Source organism: Erinaceus europaeus, chromosome 17 (assembly GCF_950295315.1).
Source record: "Erinaceus europaeus chromosome 17, mEriEur2.1, whole genome shotgun sequence".
Taxonomy (NCBI): Eukaryota; Metazoa; Chordata; class Mammalia; order Eulipotyphla; family Erinaceidae; genus Erinaceus; species Erinaceus europaeus.
In genome coordinates, this window is record NC_080178.1 from 14,252,049 (window position 1) to 14,264,480 (window position 12,432).

The window sequence follows — 12,432 nt, forward strand, 5'->3', positions numbered from 1 at the left end:
TAAACCACCCTAAACCTGAATGCCATGTGAATAATATTTGAGATCCCTGGCAGTACATATGCCAGAGTGATGCCTGGTTCTCTCTTATAAATTAATAAATATTTTTTTAAAAAAGGTATTGAGATAATATTAATGTACTTGCCACCCAATAATGGACTATTTATTATTGGTGACCTATATCATGTGTTGCTTATATATGCTGCCTCTTGGACTGGACAGAGAGCATAATGGTTATGCGAAGCCTTTCATATGAGGCTCCAGGTCCAGTCCCTAGCACCAATGTAAAGCAAAACTGAGCAATGCTCTGGTCTCTGCCACTGTATCTCTCTCTCTCAATAAAATAAAACATTTTAGATGCTACCCCTCCCTTTTTTTTTTTACACTGATAGAAAAGTGAAACTCAGAAGGGTTAACTCATCTACCTAGGATCTAGGGCTGGTAAATGACAAAGCCAAGATTCAGACCTGAGTCTGCAAATCCAAGAAATTTCTAATTTGCAGAAAACTTCTAACCACATTTATATATTATGAATTCACTGCTTCCCCCCCCCCTGCATAAAATAAACATGAAACATATTGAGGGGGAACTTGTGATTTTATAACAATAAAAGGATCAGCATTATGTAATATTGTTCAGCATTATGTAATATGTTCAAACTTGAAAGCTTAACAAGTTGGCTTATGTAAGAAAAGGAATGAGGTAGTCGGGCAATAGCGCAGCGGGTTAAGCGCAGGTGGTGCAAAGCTCAAGGACCAGCCTAAGGATCCCGGTTCAAGCCCCCGGCTCCCCACTGCAGGGGAGTCGCTTCACAGGTGGTGAAGCAGGTCTGCAGGTGTCTATCTTTCTCTCCCCTCTCTGTCTTCCCCTCCTCTCTCCATTTCTCTCTGTCCTATCCAACAACAACAGCAATAATAACTACAGCAATAAAACAAGGGTAGCAAAAGGGAATAAATATTAAAAAAAAAAAAAAAAAGGAATAAACTGACTCTGAGGTGGTTCAGCTGGTAGAGCACAGAACTTGCATCCATGAGGTCCCAGACCCAGTACACAGCACTGCATATACCAAAGCAGAGCAGTGCTCTAGTTTCTTTTCTTTTAAAAAAAAAGATTTTATTTCTGAGAAAGATAGGAGAGAGGAAGAACCAGACATCACTCTGGCACATGTGCTGCCGGGGATTGAACTCCAGGACCTCGTGCTTGATAGTCTAAAAAAGAATTTACCGGGGGGGGGGGGGGCACCTGGTTGAGCACACATGTTACAATGCACGAAGACCCAGGTTTGAGCCCCTGGTCCCCACCTTTAGGGGGAAGCTTTGCAAGTGGTGAAGCAGTGTTTCTGGTCTCTCTCTCTCTCTCTCTCTCTCTCTCTCTCCCTCCCTCCCTCTCTTCCCTCTCTTCCCTCTCCATTTTTGGCTGTCTCTATCCAATAAATAAAGATAATAAAAATTTTCTGATGGGTAGATAGCATAATGGTTATGCAAAGAGACTATCATACCTGAGGCTTTAAAAGTCCCAGGTTCAATCCCCTGCACCATCATAAGCCAGGCCTGAGTAGTGCTCTGGTTTAAAAAAAAAAAAAGTTAGGATGCTGGGCAATGGCACACCCAGTTAAACGCCATGATTCGTGCAAGTATCCAGGTTCAAGCACCAGCTCCTATCTGCAGGGGAGATGCTTCACAAATGGCGATGCAGGTCTGCAGGTATCTATCTTTCTCTTTCTCTCTCTCATTCTCTTTCTCTCCCCCCCCCCACAGTTTCTCTCTGTCCTATCCAATAAAATGAAAAAAAAAAAAAAAATGTCCACCAGGAGCTGTGGATTCACAGTGCCGGCACCAAGCCCCACTGATAATCCTGGAGGAAAAAAACAAAACAAAAAAAAAATTAATGGGTCACCTGTCGGTAGTGCACCTGGTAGAGTGCACACATTACAATGCAAAAGGACCTGGGTCCCCTTCTTGGAGGGGGTGGTGGAGGGGAGGGGAGGCTTCACTAGCAGTGAAACAGTGCTACAGGTGTCTATCTTCCTCCTTCCCTCTCAATTTCTGTCTGTTCAAAATAAATAAAATATTTAAAAATACATAAGAGAAAGTATGTACTGACTCAAGTAACAAAAATGATTATTAATCCAGTGACTCAAGTAAGGGGATCAGGACTTCCGTTCTCCCAGTCTTTTGGCTCCACCCTGCTTCTGTCTGCTTTCACTCTTCCACCTGGCAACAGGATGCCAAATGGCGGCTCATAGGTGTGGCCTTAGAACTTGTCATCCCAGAGAAAGTGAACAGCTCTTAGGGAGGTTGCCGACAGAAATCCCCTGGACAATGTAGGCTGGGGACACGTGGCCATCAGAAACCCATTTTCCTTTTGTTGCCCTTGTCTTCATGTGGTGTGTTTTGGGGAGGAATATTCTGCTGACCAAACCCGAGTCTTAAGCACACCCAGAAAGGGTCAGGATTCTAGATCAGCCCCACTGAGACCTAGATAACCGAGCTGAAAGGGAGTAGCTTGTCAAAGGAAGATTGATTGCAGACATAGACACCAACCTGTCCAAAAGAAACAGCTGGAAAAGCCAAGGGAAGAAAGCAACACATTGCTCCAAGAATCTGGAACCTGTGGAAATCCAGGAGCCTGAAAAGAGCACACAATTGACATATACTGAACGCTACACACAGCAACTAGAGGTTTTTGTTGTTGCTGGTGTTTGGTTTTGGGTTTTTGGTTTTTTTTTGACAGCCATTTTTGTAATTTTTTAAAATATTTTTTATTTATAAAAAGGAAACATTAACAAAAACGTAGGATAAGAGGGGCACAACTTCGCACAATTCCCACCACCAGAACTCCGTATCCCATCCCCCTCCCCTGACAGCTTTCCTATTCTTTAACCCTCTGGGAGTATGGACCCAAAGTGATTGTGGAATGCAGAAGGTGGAAGGTCTGGCTTTTGTAGTTGCTTCCCCACTGAACATAGGCACTGACAGGTCGATCCATACTCCCAGCCTGCCTCTCTCTTTCCCTAGTGGGGAAGGGCTCTGGGGAATTGGAGCTCCAGGACACATTGGTGGGGTTGTCTGTCCAGGGAAGTCTGGTCGCATCCTGCTAGCATCTGGGAACCTCGTGGCTGATGTTTATTTTTTTATGGTTATGCAAAGTGACTCATGCCTCCAAAGTACCAGGTTCAATCCCTGGCACCACCATAAACTAGAGGTGAGCAGTGCTCTGGGAAAAAGTGAGAGCGAGAGATCGAGAGAGAGGAAGAGAAGAGAAGAGAAGAGAAAGGTCCTTGACAAACTGAGACTTGGGAAACATGCAGACAAAGACAGCGGCAAAGCTCAGGGCAAGAGGAAGAAAGAGAATTGGGTCCCTTTTGGGTATGAAGGTGTCAGATTAACAGTCTTCAGAAAGCAAAATACGCAGCCCCAATTTCCTTTGTTCTCCCCAGTGGAAAAGCATTTCTAGACCAGGATGAGTAAAGTCAAGCACGGCTTAAAGGAAATTGAAGCTCCAAATAGAAAAGATTATAAGAGAAAGCCTAAGAACCTAGACATTTAAAATGAGTTGTAAATCCCAAGATATCGAAAAGCCTTTGCAAAAAAATTAAATTAAATCTTGGAACCCTGGCTAATGGAGGTGAGAAAGTCCTCCCCAAAAGAAAAGGGACAACAATGCCCCATGGCCACAAACGCCCCGATTTTCAGTCAAGCAAAGGGAAATTGGGGCTGGGTGGTGGCACACCTGGTTGAGTGTACATGTTACAATGTGCAAAGACCCAGGCTCAAACACCTGGTCCCCACCTGCAGCAGGGGAAGCTTTGCAAGTGATGAAGTGTTAACAGTTGTCTCTCTCTCTCTATCACCTCCTTCCCTCTCAATTTCTGGCTGTCTATCCAATTAATAAATAAAGATAATTAAAAAAATTTTTAAAAGAAGTTCTGAGACCTCTAGATGGACTCATTTGAGGTCAGTTCCCAACCTCCCCCTCAAAAAATATATATTCAGTCCAGCGGTAGCGCAGTGGGTTAAGCACAAGTGGTGCAAAGCGCAAGGACCAGCATAAGGATCCCATTTCGAGCCCCTGGCTCCCCACCTGCAGGGGAGTCGCCTCACAGGTGGTGAAGCAGGTCTGCAGGTGTCTGTCTTTCTCTCCCCCTCTCTGTTTCCCCCCCTCTCTCCATTTCTCTCTGTCCTATCCAACAACGACATCAACAACAATAATTATAACAATAAAAAAAGGTTAACAAAAGGGAATAAATAAATAAATTTTTTAAATGTATTCAGTGTAGAAGATTATTACTTGGAAGATCAGTGGAAAAATTCCTCGGACACAATATGTCTTATTTTCAGTTAGCTGAGTATCTTACACTGGAAGAGACAACTAGACAAGCAATGAGCTTAGAGACTTGTGCAGGCAGGTGGCTTCATAGACTGTGTAGCCACTGTCCTCCTCCCTCTGCCCTCTGTAGGATTCAGGATTCTAGAATATCTATGAACAGTGAACTGAAACCAACAGTGAATTTTCAAAGCAGAGGACAGACCTGTAATTAGATTTTTTTTCTTTAGTTAGTCACAAGCACATGACAAGGAAGATGAAGGGGGGTGGATGGACAGCAGTGCTTATGAAGTAGGCTTTCAGGTCTCCTAAGGTTGAATAGAAGCCAGTAGGAGTAGGGACATCTGCTTTAAAAGATAGTGATTCTCCCCCTCACCTCCCCACACCTCCTTTTTTAATTTTAGATACAAAAGTGTGGAACAGCAGCAAGTATGCCTCTCTAGGCATTCCTCTTCCCAGCAGGCGACCATTGGGTTTCTCATGGGAGAAGCAAATTCATCTTTTTTTTTTTTTTTGGGGGGGTGAAGCAAATTCATACATCTTTTTTTTTTAAGATGTTTAAACTTTTATTTGATAGGACAGAGAGAAACTGAGAGGGGAGCAGGGGGTTAGAGATGAAGAGAGACAGAGAAACACCTGCAGCCCTGCTTCACTACTTGTGAGGCTTCCTACCCTGCAGGTGGGGACCAAGGGCTTGAACCCGTGTCCTTGGGCATGGTAACATGTGCACTTAACCAGATGTGCCACCACTCAGCTCTCATACATCCTTTTTAAAAAATATTTTTGGGAGTCGGGCAGTAGTGCAGCGAGCGGTTAAGCACATGTGGCCCAAAGCGCAAGGACCGGCAAAAGGATCCCAGTTCGAGCCCCCGGCTCCCCACTTGCAGGGGAGTCACTTCACAGGCTGTGAAACAGGTCTGCAGGTGTCTGTCTTTCTCTCCCCCTCTGTCTTCCCTTCCTCTCTCCATTTTTTCTCTCCTATCCAACAACAATAATAACTACAATAAAACAACAAGGGCAACAAAAGAGAATAAATCAATGTTAAAAAAAATATATATATATATATATATTTTATTGGGAGTTGGGCGGTAGTGCAGCAGGTTAAGCACACGTGGCATGAAGTGCAAGGACCTGTGTAAGGATCCCGGTTCGAGCCCCCCGGCTCCCCACCTACAGAGGAATCCCTTCACAAGTGGTGAAGCAGGTCTGCAGGTGTCTTTCTCTCCCCCTCTCTGTCTTCCCCTCCTCTCTCCATTTTCTCTGACCTAACAACAACGACATCAATAACAACAAGAATAACTATAACAACAATTAAAAGGGCAACAAAAGGGAAAATAAATATATTAAAAAATTAATTATCTTTATTTATTAGATAGAGACAGCCAGAAATCAAGAGAGAAGGGAGAGATAGATAGACAAAGAGACGGCTACAGCCCTGCTTCACCACTCTCGAAGATTGCCCCCAGGGTTCGAACCTGGATCTTTGTACATTATAATATGTGCACTCAACCAGGTATACCACCACCACCCATCCCCAATATCCTCCTTTTTTCCTTTTCTTTTTTCAGACATGGTAGTATACTGACTATCTTGGGGTTTTTTGTTTTTTCTTGCAGACAAATAGCCTACTGAATACTTTTTTTTTTTTTTTTACCAGAGAACTGCTCAGCTTCTCTGGCTTATGGTGGTACAGGGGAGTGAACCTGGGACTTTGGAGCCTCAGGCATGAGTCTTTTTGCATAACCATTATGCTATCTGCTCTCCCCAGTATCTTTTTTGTTTGTTTTTATCTCCTCAGTAAATATCAGAGATTGTGCCATATGGGCATATGAAATTAATTTTTTTTTTCATTTGCCCACCAGAGCACTGCTTGACTCTGGCTTATGATGGTGCAGGGAACTGAACCTGGGACTTTTTGGGGACTCAGCCCTGACAATCTTTTTGCATAACCATTATGCTACATTCCCAGCTGTTTTTCTTCTTTTTTTTTGTAAACAGTACATAGTAGTTTACAAATTGAGATTTATGTAATGGGTCCTTCGTTGCTGGGCATGGTAATTATTTCCTTTATTTTGCTGTGACAAGCAACATTGCGGTGATTCACATGCAGTTCCCACAGGTAGAGAAGCATCTGAAGAGCAGCTTTCCTTATGGTTGACTGATTAAAAGAAACTGGGAGGGGAGGGAGAGAGACGAAGAGTCACCATTTTTTCTAACTTCCAGGGTAATCACTGGGGCTCAGTGTGTCCACCACAAATCCGCTGCTCTTAGCAGCCATTTTTTCTGTTTTATTTGATAGGACAGAGGAATTGAGTGCAGAGGGGGAGGAGGTAGGGAGAAAGACAGATACCTGCAGACCTGCTCCACCACCCTTGAAACTTCTCCCCTGCAGGTAAGGAATAGGAGCTTGAACCCAGGTCTTTATGCATGGTAATGTGTGCATTCAACCAGGTGTAACCAACCAGGTGCCACCTCCCAGCCCCGCCAAAACTGTACCATCTTCTTAAATGAAAGTGACAAAGTCACAGCTTCAAGGGCATATGGCATGGGAGATGTCACCAATGTCTTTGGAAAATGTACTTTGTGTGGTCTTGGAGGTGGTACAATGAATAAAAAGTATTGGCTTCTCAAGCCAGAGTGTCCTGAGGTCAGTCCTCGGCAGCACGTGTACTAGAGTGATGCCTGGTTCTTTCTCTGTCTCCACCTGTCTTCTTCATGAATAAGTAAATAAGATCTTAAGAGAGACTGAGAGAGAGAGCACTTTGCCACATCTGGTCACAAGCAGAACAACTTCCCATCCCTGCCCTTAACTCCCCTATCTACAGTAGGGCCCAGGGGACTCAGTGCGGGCTGCTGGGACCAGGACTTCTGGGTCCTTCAAGCTGATGGGTAGAGTGAGTCCCTGGAGAGTCAGGAACTTGTCCTCCCACTTCCTCCACCCCAGGCCCTTTACCAAGTGCTCAGAAGCATTAAACCAGGGCAGTGGGGCCAGACGTTCTCATTAACCCACCACTGCCCCCCCCCACCCACCCCAGGGCAGAAATCTCCCAGGAAGGCAGATTCTGTGCCAAGACATCTGTTTCTCCTGCCAGCATCTCTGCTTGGCTAACATTGTTCCTTTTTCATTTCTCCCCGGGGCATGTTGTTGTCTTTCTCATTAACTTTCCCTTGGCTCCCAGCAAGATCCCTACCTAGACTCTGAACTCTGCTAATTCCCCAGTAATCCACTGGCAGACCGGGAAATTAATTAAATTGTGAGCTGGTGCACAGATTCAGTCTTTTGAATGTCTTCTTCCAGTCTTTCCCCTTTCTTTTCTGTTCTTACTGACCCCAGTGTTCAGAGGCATCTGGACACTGAATGTTTTCTTGCGGACTTCCTTGTTTCACCACCTTTCTTGTCTTTTACTCCATAGTCAGAGTAATATTTATTTATTTATTTATTTATTTATTGAATAGAGACAGAAATTGAAAGGGAAGAGGACAACAGAAAGGAAGAAAAGGGGGTCGGGTGGTAGCACAGCAGGTAAAGCACACATGGCGCAAAGTACAAGGACCAGCACAAGGATCCTGGTTCGAGCCCCCGGCTCCCCATCTGCAGGGGGTTGCTTCACAAGTGGCGAAGCAGGTCTACAGGTGTCTGTCTTTCTCTCCCACTCTCTGTCTTCCCCTTCTCTCTCCATTTCTTTCTGTCCTATCCAAAAATGACATCAATAACAACAACAACAATAATAACCACCACCACCACAACAACAAAAGGCAACAAAAGAGAAAAAAGTAGCCTCCAGGAGCAGTGAATACCAAGCCCCAGCAATAATCCTGGAGGAAAATAAATAAATAAAACAAAGGAAGAGAGACAGGGAGACAACTGCAGCCCTGCTTCACAGCTGGTGAAGCTTCCCCACACACACAGAGGCCATGGGCTTGAACTGAGGTTCTTGGGTGTTGTAACATACTCACTCAACCAGGTGTGCCACCGCCTGACCCCCCCTAAAATAATCTAAAAATACATGTCTAGGGAACCGAGCGGTAGTGCAGAGGGTTAAGTGCACATGATGGAAAGAGCAAGGACCGGCATAAGGATCCTGGTTGGAGCCCCCGGCTCCACACCTGCAAGGAGGTAGCTTCACAAGCTGTGAAGCAGGTCTGCGGGTATCTATCTTTCTCTCCTCTTCTCTGCCTTCCCCTCCTCTCTCAATTTCTCTCTGTCCTATCCAACAACAACAATGACAATAACAACACCAAAATAGAAAAAAAGATGGCCACTAGGAGCAGTGGGTTTGTAATGCAGGCACCGAGCCCCAGGGATAACCCTGGAGGAAATAAATAAATAAATAATGAGGAGAAAAATAAAACAATTCTTTGAAAAAATAATGGGGAGGGGTCTTGGGTAGTGTGATACCAGGTTGAGTGCATAAATTACCATGCACAAGGACCAAGGTTCAAGCCCCCCACCCCATCCCCCGCTCCCCACCTGCAGGAGGGAAGCTTCACAAGCAGTGCAGAAGTACTGCAGGTATCTCCCTTTCTCTCTCCTATCTTCTTCCCTCTCAAATTCTCTGTCAAGAAAAAAAAAAGCACAGGGAGTAGTGGGTTTGTGGTGCAGGCACCAAGGCCCAGTGATAACCCTGATAGCAAAAGACAAAAGATAGTTTATGATACACTTATTGTTTGTTTTATTTTATTTTATTTATTTACTTTTGTTGCCCTTGTTTTTTATATTTACTTCCTTTTTGTTGCCCTTGTTTTTATTGTTGTAGTTATTGTTGTTGTAGTTATTATTGTTATTGTAGTTATTGTTGTTGATGTCATAGTTGTTGGATAGGACAAAGAGAAATGGAGAGAGGAGGGGAAGACAGAGAGGGGGAGAGAAAGACAGACACCTGCAGACCTGTTTCACTGCCTGTGAAGTGACTCCCCTGCAGGTGGGGAGCGGGGGGGGGGGGGGGGGGGGGGCTCCACCGGGATCCTTACGCTGGTTCTTGTGCTTTGTGCCATGTGCGCTTAACCCGCAGCGCTATCACCTGACTCCCTATTGTTCGTTTTCTTAGCTTGGGCTTCTCAAAAGCTAACATGAGACAAAGATTTGAGTGTATGTAGTTGATAGAGGAAGTGGCCTCAAGAACTACCCCAGGGTACCCACCTGCGGGTAGGGTGAGGAGAGCAGGTGCTTCACAAGTGGTGAAGCAGGTCTGCAGCAACCTGTCTGTCTGTCTGTCTATTTATCTATCTATCTATCTATCTACCTTTTAAAATTTTTTCCATATTTATTTATTCCCTTTTGTTGTCCTTGTTGTTTTATTGTTGTAGTTATTATTGATGTCATTATTGTTGAATAGGACAGAGAGAAATGGAGAGAGAAGGGGAAGACGGGGGAGGGGAGAAAGACAGACACCTGCAGACCTGCTTCACCACCTGTGAAGCGACTCCCCTGCAGGTGGGGAGCCGGAGGCTCCATCCTTACGCCAGTCCTTGTGCCTTGCGCCACGTGCGCCTAACCCGCTGCGCTACCGCCTGACTCCCCTATCTTTTTTTTTTTAATCAGGTGTCTATCTTTCTCTCTCCCTCTCTACCTTACCCTCCTCTCTATAAAAAAATAAAAATAAAAATAAAAAAATGGCCACAGGAGCAGTGGATTCGTAGTGCAGGCACTGAGCCCCAGCGTGATAACCCTAGAGGAAAAGAAAAAAAAAAAAAATGACAGAGCTGGTGGAGTGGGGTGGGGAGCAAATACAGGGTAAAGATAGGTTTCCCCAAAGACCACTCACACTTTCTGTTCCAGTCATTCTGAAACCGGAACATGACTGGGAGTTGGGAACTGTCCCGCTGAGGGACCCTAGACTGGAGTGTTTATCTGCTAACTGGGGCCCTCTATGTCTGACTTACAGCTTGTCCCACACTCGCCCCCATGGCTAGAATGGCTTGGGAAAAACTCAGGAAGTAGGACAATGCGAGGAACTCTCCACAGGGAACCCCAGGTGGGTTTGAGAGTGTGTATGCACACACATTACTATGCACAAGGATCTAGGTTCAAGCCCTCAGTCCCCATCTGCAGGGGGAAAGCTTCATAAGCAGTGAAGCATGGCTGTATGTGTGTCTCTTGGTCTCTCCCCCACTATATCTCCCCTCCCCCTCAATTTCTCTCAGTCCTGTCAAAATAATTTTTTTAAAAAGAAAGGAAAGGGGGCAGGGGTAGATAGCATAATCATTATGCAAAGAGATTGTCATGACTGAGGATTCGAAGTCCCAGGTTCAATCCCCTGCACCACCGTAAACCAGAGCTGATCAGTGCTCTGGTTAAAAAAAGAAAGAAAGAAAAAGAAAAAGAAAGGAAAGGAAGTCGGGTGGTAGCGCAGTGTGGCGCTAAGCGCAAAGACCGGCATAAGGATCCCAGTTGGAGTTCCCGGCTCCCCACCTGCAGGGGAGTCGCTTCACAAGAGGTAAAGCGGGTCTGCAGGTGTCTGTCTTTCTCTCTCCCTCTCTGTCTTCCCTTCCTCTCTCCATTTCTCTCTGTCCTATCCAACAACAACAACAATGTCAATAATAGCTACAACAATAAAACAAGGGCAACAAAAGGAAATAAATCAAGAAAAAAATAAATAAAAGAAAGGAAAATCTCCCAGGAGTGGTAGATTTGTTGTGCAGGCAGCAAGCCCCAGCAACAACTCTACACACACACGCGCACGCGCACGCGCACGCGTACACACAGGAGAAAAAAAGGGAAAGAGGTTCAGGTTCAAGCTCCCACTTCATGGGAGCACCAAACAAAAGGGAAGCTCACAAGTAGGTAAAGTAGAGCTGTGATGTCTCTCTGTCTTTAAACCTCTATCTGAAAGAAAAAAAAAAAAAAACCCACCAGGACTTTGAAGATATGCAGGTATGAAGCCTCAGTGGTAAGGGGGGGGAGGGAGGGAGGGAGGGAGGGAGAGAGAGAGAGAGAGAGAGAGAGAGAGAGAGAAAGAGGGGTGGGGAGAGAGAGAGAGAGAGAAAATAAAAGCACCTGGGAGTCGGGCTGTAGCGCAGCGGGTTAAGCGCAGGTGGCGCAAAGCACAAGGACAGGCATAAGGATCCCGGTTCGAACCCCGGCTCCCCACCTGCAGGGGAGTCGCTTCACAGGCGGTGAAGCAGGTCTGCAGGTGTCTGTCTATCTTTCTCTCCCTCTCTCTGTCTTCCCCCTCCTCTCTCCATTTCTCTCTGTCCTATCCAACAACGACAACAACAATAATAACTACAACAATAAAACAACAAGGGCAACAAAAGGGAATAAATAAATAAAATAAATATTTTTTTAAAAATTGTTACAAAAAATAAATAAAAAATAAATAAAAGCACCTGCCTTTAAAATTATGTTGTGGGGGGCTGGGTGGTAGCGCACCGGGTTAAGTGCATATAGCATGAAGCACAATTATCAGCGCAAGAATCTCTGTTGAACCCACGGCTCCCCACCTGCAGGGGGAGCACTTCACAAGCTGTGAAGCCGGTCTGCAAGTGTCTTTCTCTCCCCCTATGTTTTTCCCTCCTCTCTCAATTTCTCTCTGTCCTATCCAACAACAGCAGCAGCATCAATAACAGCAACAACAACAATGGAAAAAAGGTGGCCTCCAGGAGCAGTGGATTAGTGATGCAGGTACCGAGCCCCAGTGATAACCCTGGAGGCAAAAAAAAAATGAATGGATGAATGAATGAATGAATGAATGAATGAATGAATGAATGAATAAGAAAAAAAGGGCCTGGGTGGTGGTGCACCTGGTTGAGCCCACATTATAGTGCACAAGGACCCTGGTTCAAGCCCCCAGTGGTGGGGATTGGACCTGGGACTTTGGAGCCTCAGGAATAAAAGTCCTTTTGTTTGACTATGCTATCTCCCCACCCCTAATAATATTATTTTTAAAATATTTTTTATTTTTATTTATTATTGGATAGAGACAGAGAGAAACTGAAAGGGAAGGGGGATATATATATATATATAGAGAGAGACACCTGCAGCCCTGCTTCACTTGTGAATCTTTCCCCCAGCAGGTGGGGACCAGGGGCTTGAACCTGGGTCCTTGTGCACTGTAATATGAGCACTTAACCAGGTGTACCACCACCTGGACCCATAATATTATTATT